This window comes from Elaeis guineensis, unplaced genomic scaffold (genome assembly GCF_000442705.2).
Source record: "Elaeis guineensis isolate ETL-2024a unplaced genomic scaffold, EG11 Super_Scaffold_1000033, whole genome shotgun sequence".
NCBI classification, from domain to species: Eukaryota; Viridiplantae; Streptophyta; class Magnoliopsida; order Arecales; family Arecaceae; genus Elaeis; species Elaeis guineensis.
In genome coordinates this window covers 7,613,158-7,629,433 of record NW_027332424.1, presented here as the reverse complement: position 1 = coordinate 7,629,433, position 16,276 = coordinate 7,613,158, and the positions used below count along the sequence as shown (strand labels likewise).

Here is a 16,276-nt window from a genome sequence, read left to right as displayed (position 1 = left end):
TTCCTTGTCCCCCTTCATTTTCAGCGGTGCTTCCTCAAAGAGATATGTATGCATTATGCAAATCGGAGGGGGGGTGGTGGGGTGGGGGTTGTGTGGCGAGAGAGAGAGAACTGATCTTGTCATACTTTCCAGGTGTCAAAAAACATACCAGGTATGATTGGGTCTAAGGTATTGGTCATCAATTTTTAGTGCATATGCATGGAATTTTTATTATCTAAACCCAATAAATAATGGGAAACATGGGTGAATTTGGATGAAGACAAATTCAGATGCATCACTATCCAAGGAGAAAATGAAGTGTACAAGAGACATTTGAAAAGGAAAAGATGGTCAAGCTATGTGGACCACTGCTGCTTCAGCAATTACTAACTGCCACAAAAGATGGGTTATTCAAGGTTATTCAATCAAGTGAGGACTAAGGAAGTTGTGACTAGAGAATGATTAGAACTGAGTTGCATTTTTGAAGACAACTCATGATGCAGTGCACACCTTCCCCACCCACACCCACCCCCCACAAAAAAAAAAAAAAGGAAAATCTTCATCATTGCCATCGTCATCATCATTTCACACTGTAATAACCAGGCCCAAGACCATTTTTTTCCTCTTGCACGACCGTTAAAGCAAACAAAAAAAAAAGAAAGAAAGAACTCAACGGAAGAGAACTCCCGATAGAATCCATCTTCCCTCTTTGAATCAGAATAGGATTGGGATTCTAGGAGCCCTAGATCCCAACTATAAAATCCCCTTCCCCTCCCTTGGATCTCCACCTTGAATGCCTTGAAAAATCGTTGTGAATCATCAGGAATTCTTGGGGTTTTTTCCATGGGTTGCCCTAGGGAAGAAATCGCCGGAGATCTCCTATGTCTCCACCGGACCATGGTAACTTCTTCCCCTTTCCTCCCTTTCTTTCTTTCTCCCAATCATCCTCTCGCATCAATGCTCGGATTGGAGCCGGCGGACACCGGATTTACCTTTAAACAAGGCAGCCCCTATTTTGTTCTTGGTTTCACCTATCGCCGCCAACAACAACCGCCATTGGAGGCCGTCATCAAGGCTGTGGCTTCGCCACAGTTGAGAGCCACCATGGATGGCTGGCCTCGGCCTTCCATGGCCATGCATGGGAGAGGGACAACAGGGAGCAAGCCTCCTATTAAAGAGAAGAGAAGAGAGGGCTCTTATCTCTCTTCTTTGGTTTATTTTACTAAAATAATTCTCTTTATTAGTTCGCCAATTAATTATTTTTCTTTAGATGGATTATGAAAAATTCTAGAAGGAAGATTTTGAGACTAGGGGTGGACCTTTGTGAATTCCAATAGAGAATTCTAGGTAATTAACTTGATTTATTTGATTTAATTGATAATATTAATTTAAAAATAAAGAAGAATAATTCCTTGGACAAGAGGAATCATGCAAAATTCTTGCGACCTAGACTGTAAACCTAGTAAGTTTTTCTCCATTTTCTATCTTTAAAAATTTTTTCTCTAGATTATTTTTCTCTCTACAATCTGATGAACCAGTGGAGAGCCCAGATACCTACATAACCCAGATCGATTGGTTGACTCTAAGAGAGGTCCTCGACTTATGATATTTAGGTATTTATCTGTAATTTCTCTATATATGATTTTTATATTTGATCTTGACTATGTAAAGGTGTGACCACCTACACAAGGTACCGAGTGGAACACCTTGATTCCGAATTCTAGTTGAGGAGTTCGTCAATTTCTATATTTGGATTGATCATCGATAAAGGTAAGAATTCCTGTATATGATCACCACTATATATGTCACTTTTATCATTGGATTTGTATCGTTGGATTCGTGTTGATGGTTTTGTGATGTTTAAGATATTATTAGTTCTGGTATGATTTTTCAGCATGAATATATTGTGTTAACTACGTATGTATATCATTGATTGATAGTATGATTGTATGAATATAATATGCTTATCTTGATCCATCATAAACTGAAATCAATATGATGAAATCAATATATAAAAATTGGATGAAGACATGGTTTGAACTAGCCTCATCATGTGGACAACCGATCAGGAGCTTATGTCTGGAACATCCAACTAGGAGCTTATGCTTGGGATAGTCCGTCAGGAGCTCATGTCTGGAACAGTCCGCTACAAGCTCATGCTTGGAATAGTCTGTCAGAAGCTTATGCCTGAGACAGTCTCCACGGGCTTTTATACATGGGACAGCCTGCCAGGAGCTCATCCTGAGATAGTTCGCTAGGAGTTTATGCTTGGAACAGCCTTTATGACTTAAGTGAGACATTTGGATTAGATAAAGATTGAGGTATGATCTTGATTAGTCCAAAGCCGAAAAGAAAAAGATTAAAGATCATATGATTATAAAAAAAAATAGAGGACAAAAAAAACTAATGCTGAATAAAAATATTTCACCTGTTAACACATGATATGCATCTTTTTTGATAAGACAGATAACTTATGGATATTTGTATTATTCTGGATATTGAACATGAGATTTTATGTTTTATTGCTTGTCATTATTTTTAGATTATATTATTATATTGATGTGATATATAGGATTCTTCCTGAACTGTAAAGCTCATCCTCTTCTTTTCTCTTCTTCTCAAAATTGCAGGATACTCAAGATTAATTTTGGTTTAGATTCGCGGATGAGCAGATGAATAAATAAAGCATCATTGATACTGATCGGATGATCAAAGAAATTAAATTTGTAATCATGCAAGTTTTATCAATTATTATAAAATTTAGATCATTATTATTTATGGATATTGAGGTATTGTAATAAATTATAAAGCCTTACATATTTTTAGGGTTTTGCCTCAAAGAGTGTGCAACCATCGCATGCCCGACCTGGGTGCTGGGTTCAAGGCATGACAGAGTGGTATCACAGCTTAGATTTAAGGTCTTTAGGGACTGTGACATAAATGATATCAAAACTTTAGGTAATGATCAATAAAGCATGACAGAATAATATCAAAGCTTAAGAGTATGACTTTTGGAGACTGTGACTTAAAGGGTATTGAGCATAAGATTATGATTACTAAGGATGTGATAGAATAATATCAAAATTTATGATTATGATCATTAGGGACTGTGACTCAAGTGGTATTTAAGTATAAGATCATGATCACTTGGGACTATGGTATAAGCGACTAGCGACATGATAGAAGTACTAGAAAGGATTCAAAGTTTGGATTTCGGATCACTGGGTATTGTGATGAAGTTTATGAATGAGTAGCATTCAATATGTACAACAAAATTAGATGAGTTATGGCTTGAATTTCAATAAGTAAGATTTGACCTAAGTATGAGAGGTGTTAATCTTAGAATAAAGTAGGATATATTGACATATTATATTAAGTATACTCGTTTAATTGTTATTTAGATAATTTTGAAAATTCTAAACTTGATAGGGATGAAGATTATAATGATTTTTTTAATTTTGATGTTAATTATTGGATCATCATAATTTTGGATTAGTTTGGGATGTGACCTAATAAAGAATTACATCGTACGAGAGAATAATTTTTAAGCGTTCAATCTATAAGAGGATCATGTATGAAACTTGCAAATAAATGAAGAATATATTTGGTTCTATTGGTAGATTGGATTTTTTTTTGTGAGAGTATGACATATACATCTCTGTAGAGTCTTTAATAATTTGTATTAATATCTTTGGATTGGATTACTTGATCTACCTTATGTTATTGGAGATAGTTAAGTGCATTAATTATTTTAAGTTAAAGTCAAGTTTCTGAGCTGATCAAGATATCTGACTATTGTTAAATTTTTGAAAGACTTATATGAGTTTTAACAAATAAAAGACAAGATTTCATATTGATTTATTTATTAATGCTAAGGGTTGCGGTAAAGGAAGTTCTATGAAAAATAACCAAGTTGATTTTAGTCATAAGGATGTTTACTTGAGGACCTCTAGTTTGTTGAAAATTTGAGTTAATTATTTTATAAAGAAAAGTTGATTTGGAATCATCTTATTGGTTGTCAGATAAATATAGGGTTAATTTGCTTTAAATTAATTCTAGATATATTGGATTCTAGATGAATGATGAAACTTATGTAATGATCTCAAACATAGGAAGTAAACTAAGACTTAATTTTGGTGTAATATGTTTGAGGCAAAGTAAGGACAAAAGAACTCAAAGTTTTGCTCTAATTCTATTCAAAAATTTGAAAGGTTAATTTTTTTTTTTAGGTTCTGATGTAAAGTAGTATTCTTATTTGAATTCATTCGATAAACCTATAAAATTTGATAAATTTAGATCAAAATATGCAGCGAAAGTGTGGTGGTTTGAACAGGCTCCAAATATTTTGCTTGGATTCAAAAGTTATTGTAATGGAAAGTTTGAGTTAGTAAAAGAAAGATTTATTGCCAGTGGAAAATAAAATATTTGGCTAATTTGGATGTAGCTATGCAATTTTCATTGGGATATTAAAGTTAATGGATTGATGGTTCTTTGGTTAGACTTAGATCTAGAAATGGTGGCATAAATCTCCATCTTCTAGTCTTGACATTGTTACTTTATATGATTATAGAAGCTTGAAGTTTTTCTAAAATAAAAGTCTAATTGTGAACATGGGTGAGGCTAAGAGAAGAAAGAAAGCAACCAATACTCAAGCCTTTTATTAAGGGTAGACTGGACCAAATGTTTTCTGAGTGAAATAAATTAAAGTAATGAATTTAAGGGCAAGTAATTATGATATTTGAATCCAAGGTCAGGAGGCCAATGTTCTTTTGAAAATGTCTAAGGTTGCCTTTGGTGCATCACTAGACAATCTTAAAAGGTAATCTAGATTACCTACAGGATAGATTACCACCATTAAATTGCTAGTGATGTTGATTATTGTATTTGGTATACGCAGATAATGTTGTAATAAAATTACTGAGAATCTTGATGGACATGTTTGGTATGATAATCAAATTACTGGTAATATAACATCAAATTTCCAAAATACCCTTTTCCCTTTCATTCTTCCGTGTCCATTTCTCTCTTCTTCCTTCCACCACCCATTTCCTCCTTCCTTCCGTGTCCCCAGCGGTACCCACCACCGCCATCCTCGCAGCGCACCCAAACCTCTTCGGGTGGAACTCCACCGCATCCCCCGATGGTACCTCTCCCGAGTGAAACTCCATCGCATCCCCACCGTCGGACGAAAAGCCACGGGTTACAGAGGAGGCGCAACAGATGAAGGGAGGAGAGCACAGAGTAGTAGCGAGCGACGGGTGGCGCTACACAAGGAGGGGGTGAGGGGAGGTGCATAGGAGTGGCGATGGTGCCACACAGGGGGTGGGGGTGCGTGTTCAGTGCAAAGCCACTGAGGAAAAGAGGGGTTTAGTTTTTTTTTTTAATGAGGATAATTTTGTCCAAATATTTTATTATCAAATTATCAAATATTTGATAATCTAGATAACCACCCTTTCCTTAGGTAATCCGGATTACTTTCTGGGAGATAATCTGGATTGCCATCCAAAGAACGTACCAAACGTAGTAATCTGGTCGGGCCCCTTTAGATTGCCAGCTACCAAACACAATCTGTTGGTGCAGAATTCCACCGACGTCGGAGAAGCTGGAGTCAAGGGGATCGCGTCCGCCGCTGGGACCTGCAAGGAAGTCTAAACGGAGTTGGAGGTGCTCCAACAAGACCTCCGATGCTCAAGTCAGTACTCTGCCTTAACAGAAATGGAGCACTCGAATAAAATTTTAGCAGAGTTTCGAGATAGAGTTCAGAGCTTTAGAGAAGAATGTATCTGGAGGTTTCTTTTTATAGACGGAGAGTGTAACTGATTGACATCGACGTCTGTAACTGCCTGGTAGTGGGCCGTTCGGGACCACACGGAGTTTGTTACGGAGAGTAGTGGCATCAGTGGGCCGTTCAGAACCACGTGGACTTTGTTATGGAGAGTGGAGTGGTGTCCGTTGTCGTGACTTGCCAGAGAGTGGTGGGGCCACGTGGAATCTGTTACAGAGAGTAGAGTGGGATAGTGGCCATTGTCGTGACTTACCAGAGAGTTCGGGCCTGATGGCTGAAACTCGATTGGAACGTCTGATGGAGCGGAATGGCTCTCTGTCTCTGCAATCTAAGAGAAGCTCGAATATTTTTGAGGTTGCTGACGAGTCCACTGTTGTCGGGAGCCTTGAACGTTGATGCTGCAGGCGAAAGTCATCTGCTGTAGAAGCTCAGACGGAGACTTTCTGTTGGAGAAGTTCGATTTCATGAGGAATCTAACAGAGGGTTGACCGATAGTGGAGTTCGGATGGTGCTGTGGAGGTTCGTCCGCTGGAGGAGTCTCGAGGACACTGGAGAAGGTCGAACGTTGGAGGAGTCCGAGATTCAATTCTGTTGTAGAAGTTTGGACGGAGTCCGACTCTTGTAGGAGTCTGAAAGGAGGCCGCTTATTGTAGAAGCTCGGATGAAGATCGCTTACCGTGGAAGCTCGGATGAAGATTTCTTATTGTAGAAGCTCGAAGTAGAGACCCGACTGGTGGAGCCTGTCCGTTGTAGAAGTTCGTCTATGATCCATCAACTGTAGAAGTTCGACTGGGATCCAGCTCTTGTAGGAGCTCGGATGAAATCCAGAAGGCGGTCGACTGTCGTAGAAACTTGGATGGAGTCTGGTCACTGTAGAAGTCCTACCGTTGGAGAAGCTCGGACATTGACGAAGTCCGAAAGAAGTTTGGAGTAAAGTCGCTCATGGCAGGAAGAAGTCTGAAAGAGGTTCGGAGAATAGTCGATCACTATAAAAAATGACTGATAGTGAAGCTCAGAAAGTGTTTGGAGCAGCCCGGTAGATGAATGGAGGAGCTCATTATCGGAGAAGTCCGGATGGTATTATGGAAGCTCGGATGGTCGGGGGAGTTCAGAAAGATGCCACACAAGGTCAGAAGCCGGATGAGCCCTGGAAGGGTCGGCCTTTTACGAACTTCGATTGGGGTTATTTTATACCCAACAATACCCAACACCAGTTTCCCTACTTTCGAGTTCGGGTTTCGAATGAAGAAAGTATAAAAAAATTTTAACAGCCGAAGTTGCCTCCCTCGATTTTCATACTCGATTGTTTCCAGATATTTTGGCGTTGGCGCGCTGGCGCTGGAGCCTTTTTAAATTGAGGCGATCCAAAAGATTTTTTTGGAATTTTACTAGAACGTTGCTCTAGGTACGGTGCAATAATGATTCTGTCAGTTGTCAGCCGCCTTTAGCTGTCTGCCACGATGAGTGGACCATGCGGTGGTTATAGATCGGCCAAGAAAATCTACGATCATTATTGCACCGGACCCCATCACCTATTTAAACCCGCCTCCCTCCTTCAGGGGTCTCACTTTGCCTGGGAGTTTCTTCGATCTCTCCTTCTTTCTGAGAGTTCCGTTCTTCCCCAGCGTCCTTCTCGGCCTTAGACATTCTTTGAGTCGTCCCCATCTCTGCATCTCTGCATCCTTCAGACCAGCCTAGGTTAGTTCCAGAACTCTCCCTTTTTTCATGGCTCTGTTTCTAAGCTGTGCTGATCTTCTTTCATTGCAGATATGGACGTAGACGTGGCTCGGATGTTAGCCAATAGTCTCAAGGCCCACAAGAAAAAGGTGCTACAACTTTTGGGTCGGCGAAGAAGATGAGGGTAGAAGAGACAGATCCGGTCGTGCTTCGCCTTGATTGCCCAGAGCCCGTGCTTGTGGTACATCTTCGATTGCAAGTACTTTTTGATCCCGTGGAAGGGGGAAGCAGAAGGGGGACTGGAAGAAGAAGTTAAGTACTTAAAGCAATCCTCAATGATGGCTAAAATTGAGAGTTCGAAGTCTGAAGAAGCCGAGCTTCTTTAGAACATTTTTACCTTCTGTTCTTCCATGTATTCTTTTCTTTTCTTGTTATTTTTTTTTGGCCTTCAAAGGCTTTGTAATGCACACTTTACTAATGAAATGAAAAGAAAATTTTCTATTACCTTGTCCATTCTTGCATTAAATTATCGTTTACCGAACTTCTTTTGTCTTCTGTCTTATTCGATGTCAACGTTGTCTGAAGATTCCTGATCATCGTTGTATTGATTCGCCCTTAGGGACTGGAGACTTTCGACAAGAGTTTTCTTCCTCATTGAGATGAGGTCCCTTGAGTCTTGGATGTACTTCATTTTTTTTCCTTTATCACTGGCGTAGCTCGTCGCTTCCCCTTTTTCTCTTCCCCTCCTTTTTTTTTGTGTTCGAGTGAGGGTTTTCCCTCTACTCTTAACGGGGTTGTAGGGGTGTAGAGGAGCCGTTGAGGAGACTTTCCCCCTCATCCGGTCTTGAATGACCAGATCTTTGTTTGTGTAGGATGAGGTTCTCCTCCTATTTCCGACACAATCAATTTTAGTTCATGTTAGGATGAGATCTTTCTCTTGTTCCTAACAGGGCTATGGGGGCACATAAGGGCCGTTGCAAGGGCCTCTCCTCCCATCCAGTCTCTAAATAATCAGGCCTTTGACTTTGCTCATGTTAGGATGAGGTTCTCCTCCTTTTCCTAACATGGCTGTGGGGGTGCACAAGGGCCGTTGCAAGGGCCTCTCCCCCATCCGATCTCTAAATAACCAGACCTTCGACTTTGCTCATGTTAGGACGAGGTTCTCCTTCTGTTCCTAACATGGCTGTGGGGGCGCATAAGGGCCGTTGCAAGGGCCTCTCCCCCCATCCGGTCTCTAAATAACTAGGCCTTCGACTTTGCTCATGTTAGGACGAGGTTTTCCTCCTATTTCTAACATGGCTGTGGGGGCGCATAAGGGCCATTGCAAGGGTCTCTCCCTCCATCCGGTCTCTAAATAATCGGGCCTTTGACTTTGCTCATGTTAGGACGAGGTTCTTCTCCTATTTCTAACATGACTGTGGGGACGCATAAGGGCCATTGCAAGGGCCTCTTCCCCCATCCAGTCTCTAAATAATTGGACCTTCGACTTTGCTCATGTTAGGATGAGGTTCTCCTCCTATTCCTAACATGGCTGTGGGGGCGCATAAGGGCCGTTGCAAGGGCCTCTCCCCCCATCCGATCTCTAAATAACCGGACCTTCGACTTTGCTCATGTTAGGATGAGGTTCTCCTCCTGTTCCTAACATGGCTGTGGGGGTGCATAAGGGCCATTGCAAAAGTCTCTCCCCCATCCGATCTCTAAATAACCAGACCTTCGTTCGTGTCAGGACGAGGTTTTCCTCTTATTTCTGACACACTTAATTTCGATTGTCTGAAGGAGCTACTCCCTGTCGTTATAAGCTCATACCAAAAGAAAAGACATGCGAATATGAAAGAAACTTTTATTTAAGGTAAAGTTATCGGTAATATATTTGTAAATTTTTTGAATTCCATGGTCGTGGAAGGTCTGCTCCTCTGAGCTCTTTTAGATAATATGTTTCGGGCTGAACCACCTCCCTGACTTCATACGGGCCTTCCCAGTTAGGGGCGAGTTTTTCTTGATTCTGAGGTTGTGAGACAGCGGCTCGTCGAAGTACTAAGTCCCCCACTCTGAAGGCCTTGCTCTTGACCCGGGAGTTATAGTAGCGGGCCACTTTCTGCTTGTAGGCGGCCATCCAAACTTGAGCTGTCTCCTGCTTTTCTTCTAATAAGTCGAGGTTGGCCTTGAGATCATGTGAGTTGCACTGCTCGTCGAATGCCACAACTCGCGTTGATGGAAGTTTGAGTTCGATCGAGATCATGACTTCTATTCCGAAGGCTAAGGCAAAGGGGGTCTCCCCAGTGGGCAGTCTTTGGGTAGTTCGGTATGCCCACAACACATGATAGAGCTCATCTGCCCAAGTTCCTTTGCTCTTTCAAAGCTCGCCTTGATTCCTTACAACAGAGTCCTGTTAGTAACCTCGGCTTCACTGTTTGCTTGCGGATGGGCTACTGACGTGAAGTTATGGGAGATGTTTAAGTCCTCACAAAATTCAGCAAACCTTGTCCCAGCAAATTATCGCCCATTATCAGTAATGAGAGTTCTGGATAAGCCAAACCTACAGACAATTGACTTCCAAACGAAGTCCTGCACTTTAGCTTCTGTGATTTTCGTTAAAGGTTCAGCTTCGACCCACTTGGTGAAGTAGTCAATTGCCACCAGGAGGAACTTCCACTGCCCGGATGCCATGGGAAAAGGTCCAAGGATATCCATCCCCTATTGTGCAAACGGTCATGGGGCACTCCATGGTGTAAGTTCGGAGGTGGGTTGCCTTTGGATATTTGCATATCTCTGACACCGATCACACCTTCTGATATATTCAATGGAGTCGTGGTACATAGTAGGCCAGTAATAGCCTTGTCGGAGCAGTTTGTGGGATAAAGATCTGGCCCCCAGGTGACTTCCGCAGACTCCCTCATGTACCTCCCACAAGGTGAAGTCGGCTTCAGAAGGCCAGAGACATTTCAGGAGGGGTAAAGAGTACGACCTCTTGTACAGCTTGCCTTCATAAAGAATATATCGGGAGGCCTGATTTCTAAGCTTTCGAGCTTCTTTTGCATCAGGAGGAAGAGCCCCATCCTCGAGGTATGTAACCAGTGGGTCAATCCAGCTGGGTTCATGGTTGATCTCCATCACAGGCTGCGGTTCTTCCGTACTTGGGTACTTCAGAACTTCGAAGAAGACTTCCTTGGGCAGTCCAGCTGGGGCCAGTGTAGCCAACTTGGAGAGAAGGTCGGCCCTGATATTTTCTGCTCTTGAAATCTGCTTGATGTCAAAGCTACCGAAGGCAAGGATGATCTCTTTTACCTTTTCAAGATACTTGGCCATACTGTCCTCCCGAGCTTCATAGTTTTCGCTGACTTGTCCCACCACCAATTGGGAGTCACTGTAGACTTGGAGCCGGTCTACTTCTAACTCTTTGGCGATCCTCAGTCCTGCAATCAGAGCTTCATATTCTGCTCCGTTATTTGTCACAGAAAATTCGAAGCGCAGCACGTACTCCATAATAATTTCTTCTGGATTGACCAAGATCAGGCCCGCACCTGCGCCTGACATGTTGGAGGAACCGTCCACGTAGAGGGCTCAAAAACCATCAGGGAGATCTGTTCTTTCTTCAGGGGAGTTCGATTGGAGCCCTGAGTTGTCAGCTTCACCTCATTCAAGTTCGGCCTCTTTTAGAATAGTGCACTCCACTATGAAGTCTGCTAATATCTGGGCTTTAATCGTCGGTTGAGGTTGATAGTTGATGTCAAATTCTGTGAGCTCGACTGCCCATCTCGCTATTCTTTCGGAAGCATCCGCTCGATGCAGAACCGCCTTGATCGGCTGATCGGTGAGTAGTGTTATGGTGTGCCCTTGAAAGTAAGGTCGAAGTCTTCGAGCTGCAATCAACAAGGCATAAGTTAGTTTCTCTAACTTAGTATACCTGATTTCGACGTCTCTCAATACTCGGCTAATGTAGTAGATTAACCGTTGAATTTTTGCTTCTTCCTTAACCAGAACTGCTGCAAGAGCCACAAGAGAGACCGCCAGGTACAGGAACAACTCCTCTCCGGGTTCGGACTTTGCCAATAGCGAAGGTGAGCCGAGGTAGCTCTTTAATTTTTTGAATGCCTGCTGACATTCAGTAGTCCAACAGAAGTTCTTCGACTGCTTGAAGGTCTGAAAGAAAGACAGGCATCGTTCGACCGACCTTGAGACAAAGCGATTCAGAGCTGCTACTCTCCCAGTAAGGCACTGAACTTCCTTTATTGACTTCAGGTAGGTCATTTCTGGATAGCATGAATCTTTTCCAGATTTGCTTCGATCCCGTGCCCCGATACTATGAAGTCCAAAAATTTTTCTGAGGTTACTCCAAAAGCGCACTTGATCGGGTTCAGCTTCATCTTATATTTTTGGAGGGCGCCGAAGGTCTCCTCAAGGTCGGCGATGTGGTTCTTTATGGATTTACTTTTTACAAGCATATCGTCCACGTAGATCTCCATGTTGCGGTCAATCTGCTCTTTGAAGATCTTGTTCACCAGCCGTTGATAGGTCGTCTCTATATTTTTGAGGCCAAAAGGCATGACCCTATAACAATAAAGACCATGGTTAGTAATAAAAGCAGTTTTTTCTTCGTCCTTCGGTGCCCTCCTAATTTGATTGTAGCCGAAAAATGCATCCATGATAGTGAGAAGCTCGTGGCCCGAGGTTGCATCCACTAATTAATCAATTCTGGGCAGAGGGTAACTGTTCTTCAGGCAAGCTTTTTTTAGCTTTTTGAAGTCTATACACATCCTCCACTTGCCGTTCACCTTCCTGACGAGAACCACATTGGAGACCCAGTTCGGGTAGTTGACTTCTCTGATGAACCTGACTTTCAGGAGTTTATCAACTTCCTCAACTATTGCCATTTACCTTTCCGATGCATGACTTTAGATTTTTTTCTTCGTCGATCGATGTTTGAGATCAACAGCCAGGCAGTGCTCCATGACTTCCACATCAATCCCTGGCATGTCTGCAGAATCCAAGCGAAAACATCCGCATACTTTTATAGAAAACTGATGAGCTGTGTCCGTACCTCTTCTCCCAAGTTAGAGCCGATCTTCACCACATGCTCCTCATTCCCATCGTTCAAAGGAATTGAGACAAGATCTTCAATTGGCTCACCCCATTCTTCAGCAAGGTCGTCACGGGTGTCCAATCCATCAACTGGACAGGGGTCGGACTGACCATTTCTTTGTAGGGGTATGTTGTAACAGTGTTTTGCCAGGGCTTGATCTCCTCTGACCTCTCTGACTCCTTGGCTAGTAGAAAATTTCAGCTTCAAATGGTAGGTCGATACCACAGCTCGAAGGGCGTTGAGGCCAGGTCGGTCGAGTATTGCGTTGTAGGCGGACGGTGCCCTTACTACCAGAAAATCCACTTGCACTCTTGATTGCTTTGGGTACTGGCCTACAACCACGGTTAAAGTTATTACTCCTTCCACTGGCATGGCATCGCCAGTGAACCCTACTAACAGAGAGTTTATCGGCCCTAATCGGCCATTCGGAATGGATATTTTCGAGAATGCATCGTAAAATAGAATATCGGCCGAGCTTCCACTATCAACAAGAATGCAGCGTACATCATAGTCAGCAATATTTAAAGAAACTACAACCGCATCATTATGGGAGAATTGAATCTCTTGGGCATCTTCTTCAGTAAAGGTTATAGATTCTTCAGTCCTCTGTCGCTTGGGCGGTACAGTCGATCCACTGGCTGCTCCCCGTCGGGGTCCTCCAGAGATGGTGTTGACGATCTCGGTTGGAGGTCGATCTTCAAGCTGTTTCTCCCTCCTTGGCAGCTCTGGCTGTGGTAAGGCCCTCGGTCGATCCTCCCTACCTTCAGGTCGACGTCGGATGAATCTATCGAGCCAACCTCATCTGATGAGCTCCTCGATCCGCCGATTCATCTCTTGGAACTTTTGATCCAGGAGATCTTCTCGACTGCGAGTCTCGAGGGTCTCCTGGTGGAACGGAGGTAGGGACCCTCCGGGGATGGAATCGCGATCGGACAGAGGGCTCTCCACCTTTTGCTTCCCTTTTTGGGGAAGACAGGGCGATGGCCCAAGTGGCCCGCCCGATCGTCGGATTCTGAAACTCCGGCGAAGCTCTTTCCAGCCGCACAGATGCCTGCAGCTGCTGCGGCTGCTGCTGCATGGCTTACACTACTTTGGTGAGGCCCCTGACCTACTGAACCAGCAAGTCAAACTGCTCCATGCCGACTGCTGTTACTGGAGGAGGAGCCTGAAAAATGAAGACGAGGCCGGAGCTTGCGGATCTCTCTGAGATCTGACCACGGAGGTCGTGGATCGCCTGGTGGATGCCTTTCGGGGAGGCATCAGGTGGAGATCTGGCAGGAGAAGAAGGAGAAAATGTCGAAGAAGATGATCAAAGATAATCCCGTTGAGTACTCCTTTAAGAACAAGGGTACTGCGAAGACACATGCGCCCTCCTTCTAGCGCCAATTCTATTGGTGCAGAATTCTGTCGATGCCGGAGAAGCTGGAGTCGAGAGGATCGCATCCACCGTCGGGACCTGCAAGAAAAGTCTAAACCAGAGTTGGGGGTGCTCCGACAAGACCCTCCGACGCTCAAGTCAGTACTCTGCCTCAACAGAAATGGAGCACATGAATGAGATTTTAGCAGAATTTCGAGATAGAGTTTAGAGCTTAGAGAAGAACATATCTGGAGGTCCCTTTTTATAGACGGAGAGCATAACTGATTGACAGCGACATCTGTAACTGCCTGGTAATGGGCCATTCGGGGCCACGCAAAGTTTGTTACGGAGAGTAGTAGAGTCAGTGGGCTGTTCAGAACCACGTGGAGTTTGTTATGGAGAGTGAAGTGGTGTCCGTTGTCGTAACTTGCCAGAGAGTGGTGGGGCCACATAGAATCTGTTACAGAGAGTAGAATGGGATAGTGGCCATTATCGTGACTTGCCAGAGAGTTCGGGCCTGACGGCTGAAGCTCGGCTGGGAGTCTGATGGAGCGGAATAGCTCTCTGTCTCTGCACTCTAAGAGAAGCTCGGATATTTTTGAGGTTGCTGATAAGTCCATTATTGTCGGGAGCCTTGGGCGCTGATGCTGCAGGCAGAAGTCATCTGCTGTAGAGCTCGGATGGGGACTTTCTGTTGGAGAAGCCCAATTTCATGAGGAATCTGGCAGAGGGTCGATCGACAGTGGAGTTCGGATGGCACTGTGGAGGTTCGTTTGCTGGAGGAGTCTCAAGGACACTGGGGAAGGTCAAACATTGGAGGAGTCTGGGATTCAATTCTGTTGTAGAAGTTCGGACGGAGTCCGACTCTTGTAGGAGTCCGAAAGGAGGCCGCTTATTGTAGAAGCTCAGACGAAGATCGATTGCCGTGGAAGCTCGGATGGAGATTTCTTATTGTAGAAGCTCGGAGCAGAGACTCGACTGGTGGAGCCTGTCCATTGTAGAAGTTCGTTTGTGATCTATCCACTGTAGAAGTTCGGTGGGATCTGGCTCTTGTAGGAGCTCGGATGAAATCCAGAAGGGGTCGACCGCCATAGAAACTTGGATAGAGTCTGATCACTGTAGAAGTTCTGCCGTTGGAGAAGCTCGGACATTGACAAATTTTGAAAGAAGTTCGGAGTAAAATCACTCGTGGCAGAAGAAGTCTGGAAGAGGTTCAGAGAATAGTCGATCACTGTAGAAAATCGACTGATAGTGAAGCTCAGAAAGTATTTGAGTAGCCGATAGATGAATGGAGGAGCTCATTATTGGAGAAGTCGGATGCTATTATGGAAGCTCGGATGGTCGGGGGAGTTCAGAAAGACACCACACAAGGTCGGAAGCCGGATGAGCCCTGGAAGGGTCGGCCTTTTACGAACTTTGGCTGCAGTTATTTTATACCCAATAATACCCAACACCAGTCCCCTTACTTTTGAGTTCGGGTTCTGAATGAAGTACAGAAAAATTTTCACAGCCAAAGTTGCCTCCCTTGATTTTCGTACTCGATTGTTTCCTGATATTTTGACATTTGATGCACTGACACTGGAGCCTTTTCAAATTGAGGCGATCCGAAAAGATTTTTTTGGAATTTTTACTAGAGCGTTGCTCTAGGCACGGTGCAATAATGATTCCGTCAGTTGTCAGCTGCCTTTAGCCGCCTGCCACGATGAGTGAGCCACGCGACGGTTATAGATCGGCCAGAGAAAATCTGCGATCATTATTGCGCCGGACCCCATCGCCTATTTAAACCTGCCTCCCTCCTTCAGGGGTCTCACTTTGCCTGGGAGTTTCTTCGGTCTCTCCTTCTTCCTGAGAGTTTCGTTCTTCCCCAGCATCCTTCTCGGTCTTAACGTTCTTCGAGTCATCCCCATCTCTGCATCCTTCAGACCAGCCTAGGTTAGTTTCAGAACTCCCCCTTTTTTCATGGCTTTGTTTCTAAGCTGTGCCGATCTTCTTTCGTTGTAGATATGGACGCGGACGCAGTTCGGATGTTAGCCAAGAGTCTCAAGGCCCACAAGAGGAAAGGTGCTACAACTTCTGGGTCGGCAAAGAAGGCGAGGGTAGAAGAGACAGATCCGGTCGTGCTTCGCCTTGATCGCCTAGAGCTCGTGCTTTTGATACATCTTCAACTGCAAGTACTTCCCGATCCCACGGAAGGAAAAAGCAGAAGGGAGACTGGAAGAAGAAGTTAAGTACTTAAAGCAATCCTCGATGATGGCTGGAACCGAGAGTTCGAAGTCTGAAGAAGCTGAGCTTCCTTAGAGCTTTTTTACCTTATGTTCTTCCATGTATTCTTTTCTTTTCTTGTTGTTTTTCTTTTTTGGCCTTCAAAGACTTTGTAATGCACACTTTAGTAATGAAA

At 43.8% G+C, this 16,276-nt stretch overlaps 1 protein-coding gene across 1 annotated transcript in view; it reads right to left on the bottom strand.

The window, feature by feature from the left end:
• Positions 1 to 16,276, bottom strand: part of LOC105048268 (kinesin-like protein KIN-13B) — a 177,306-nt gene that overhangs the window by 1,058 nt on the left and 159,972 nt on the right. The window lies entirely within an intron of this gene.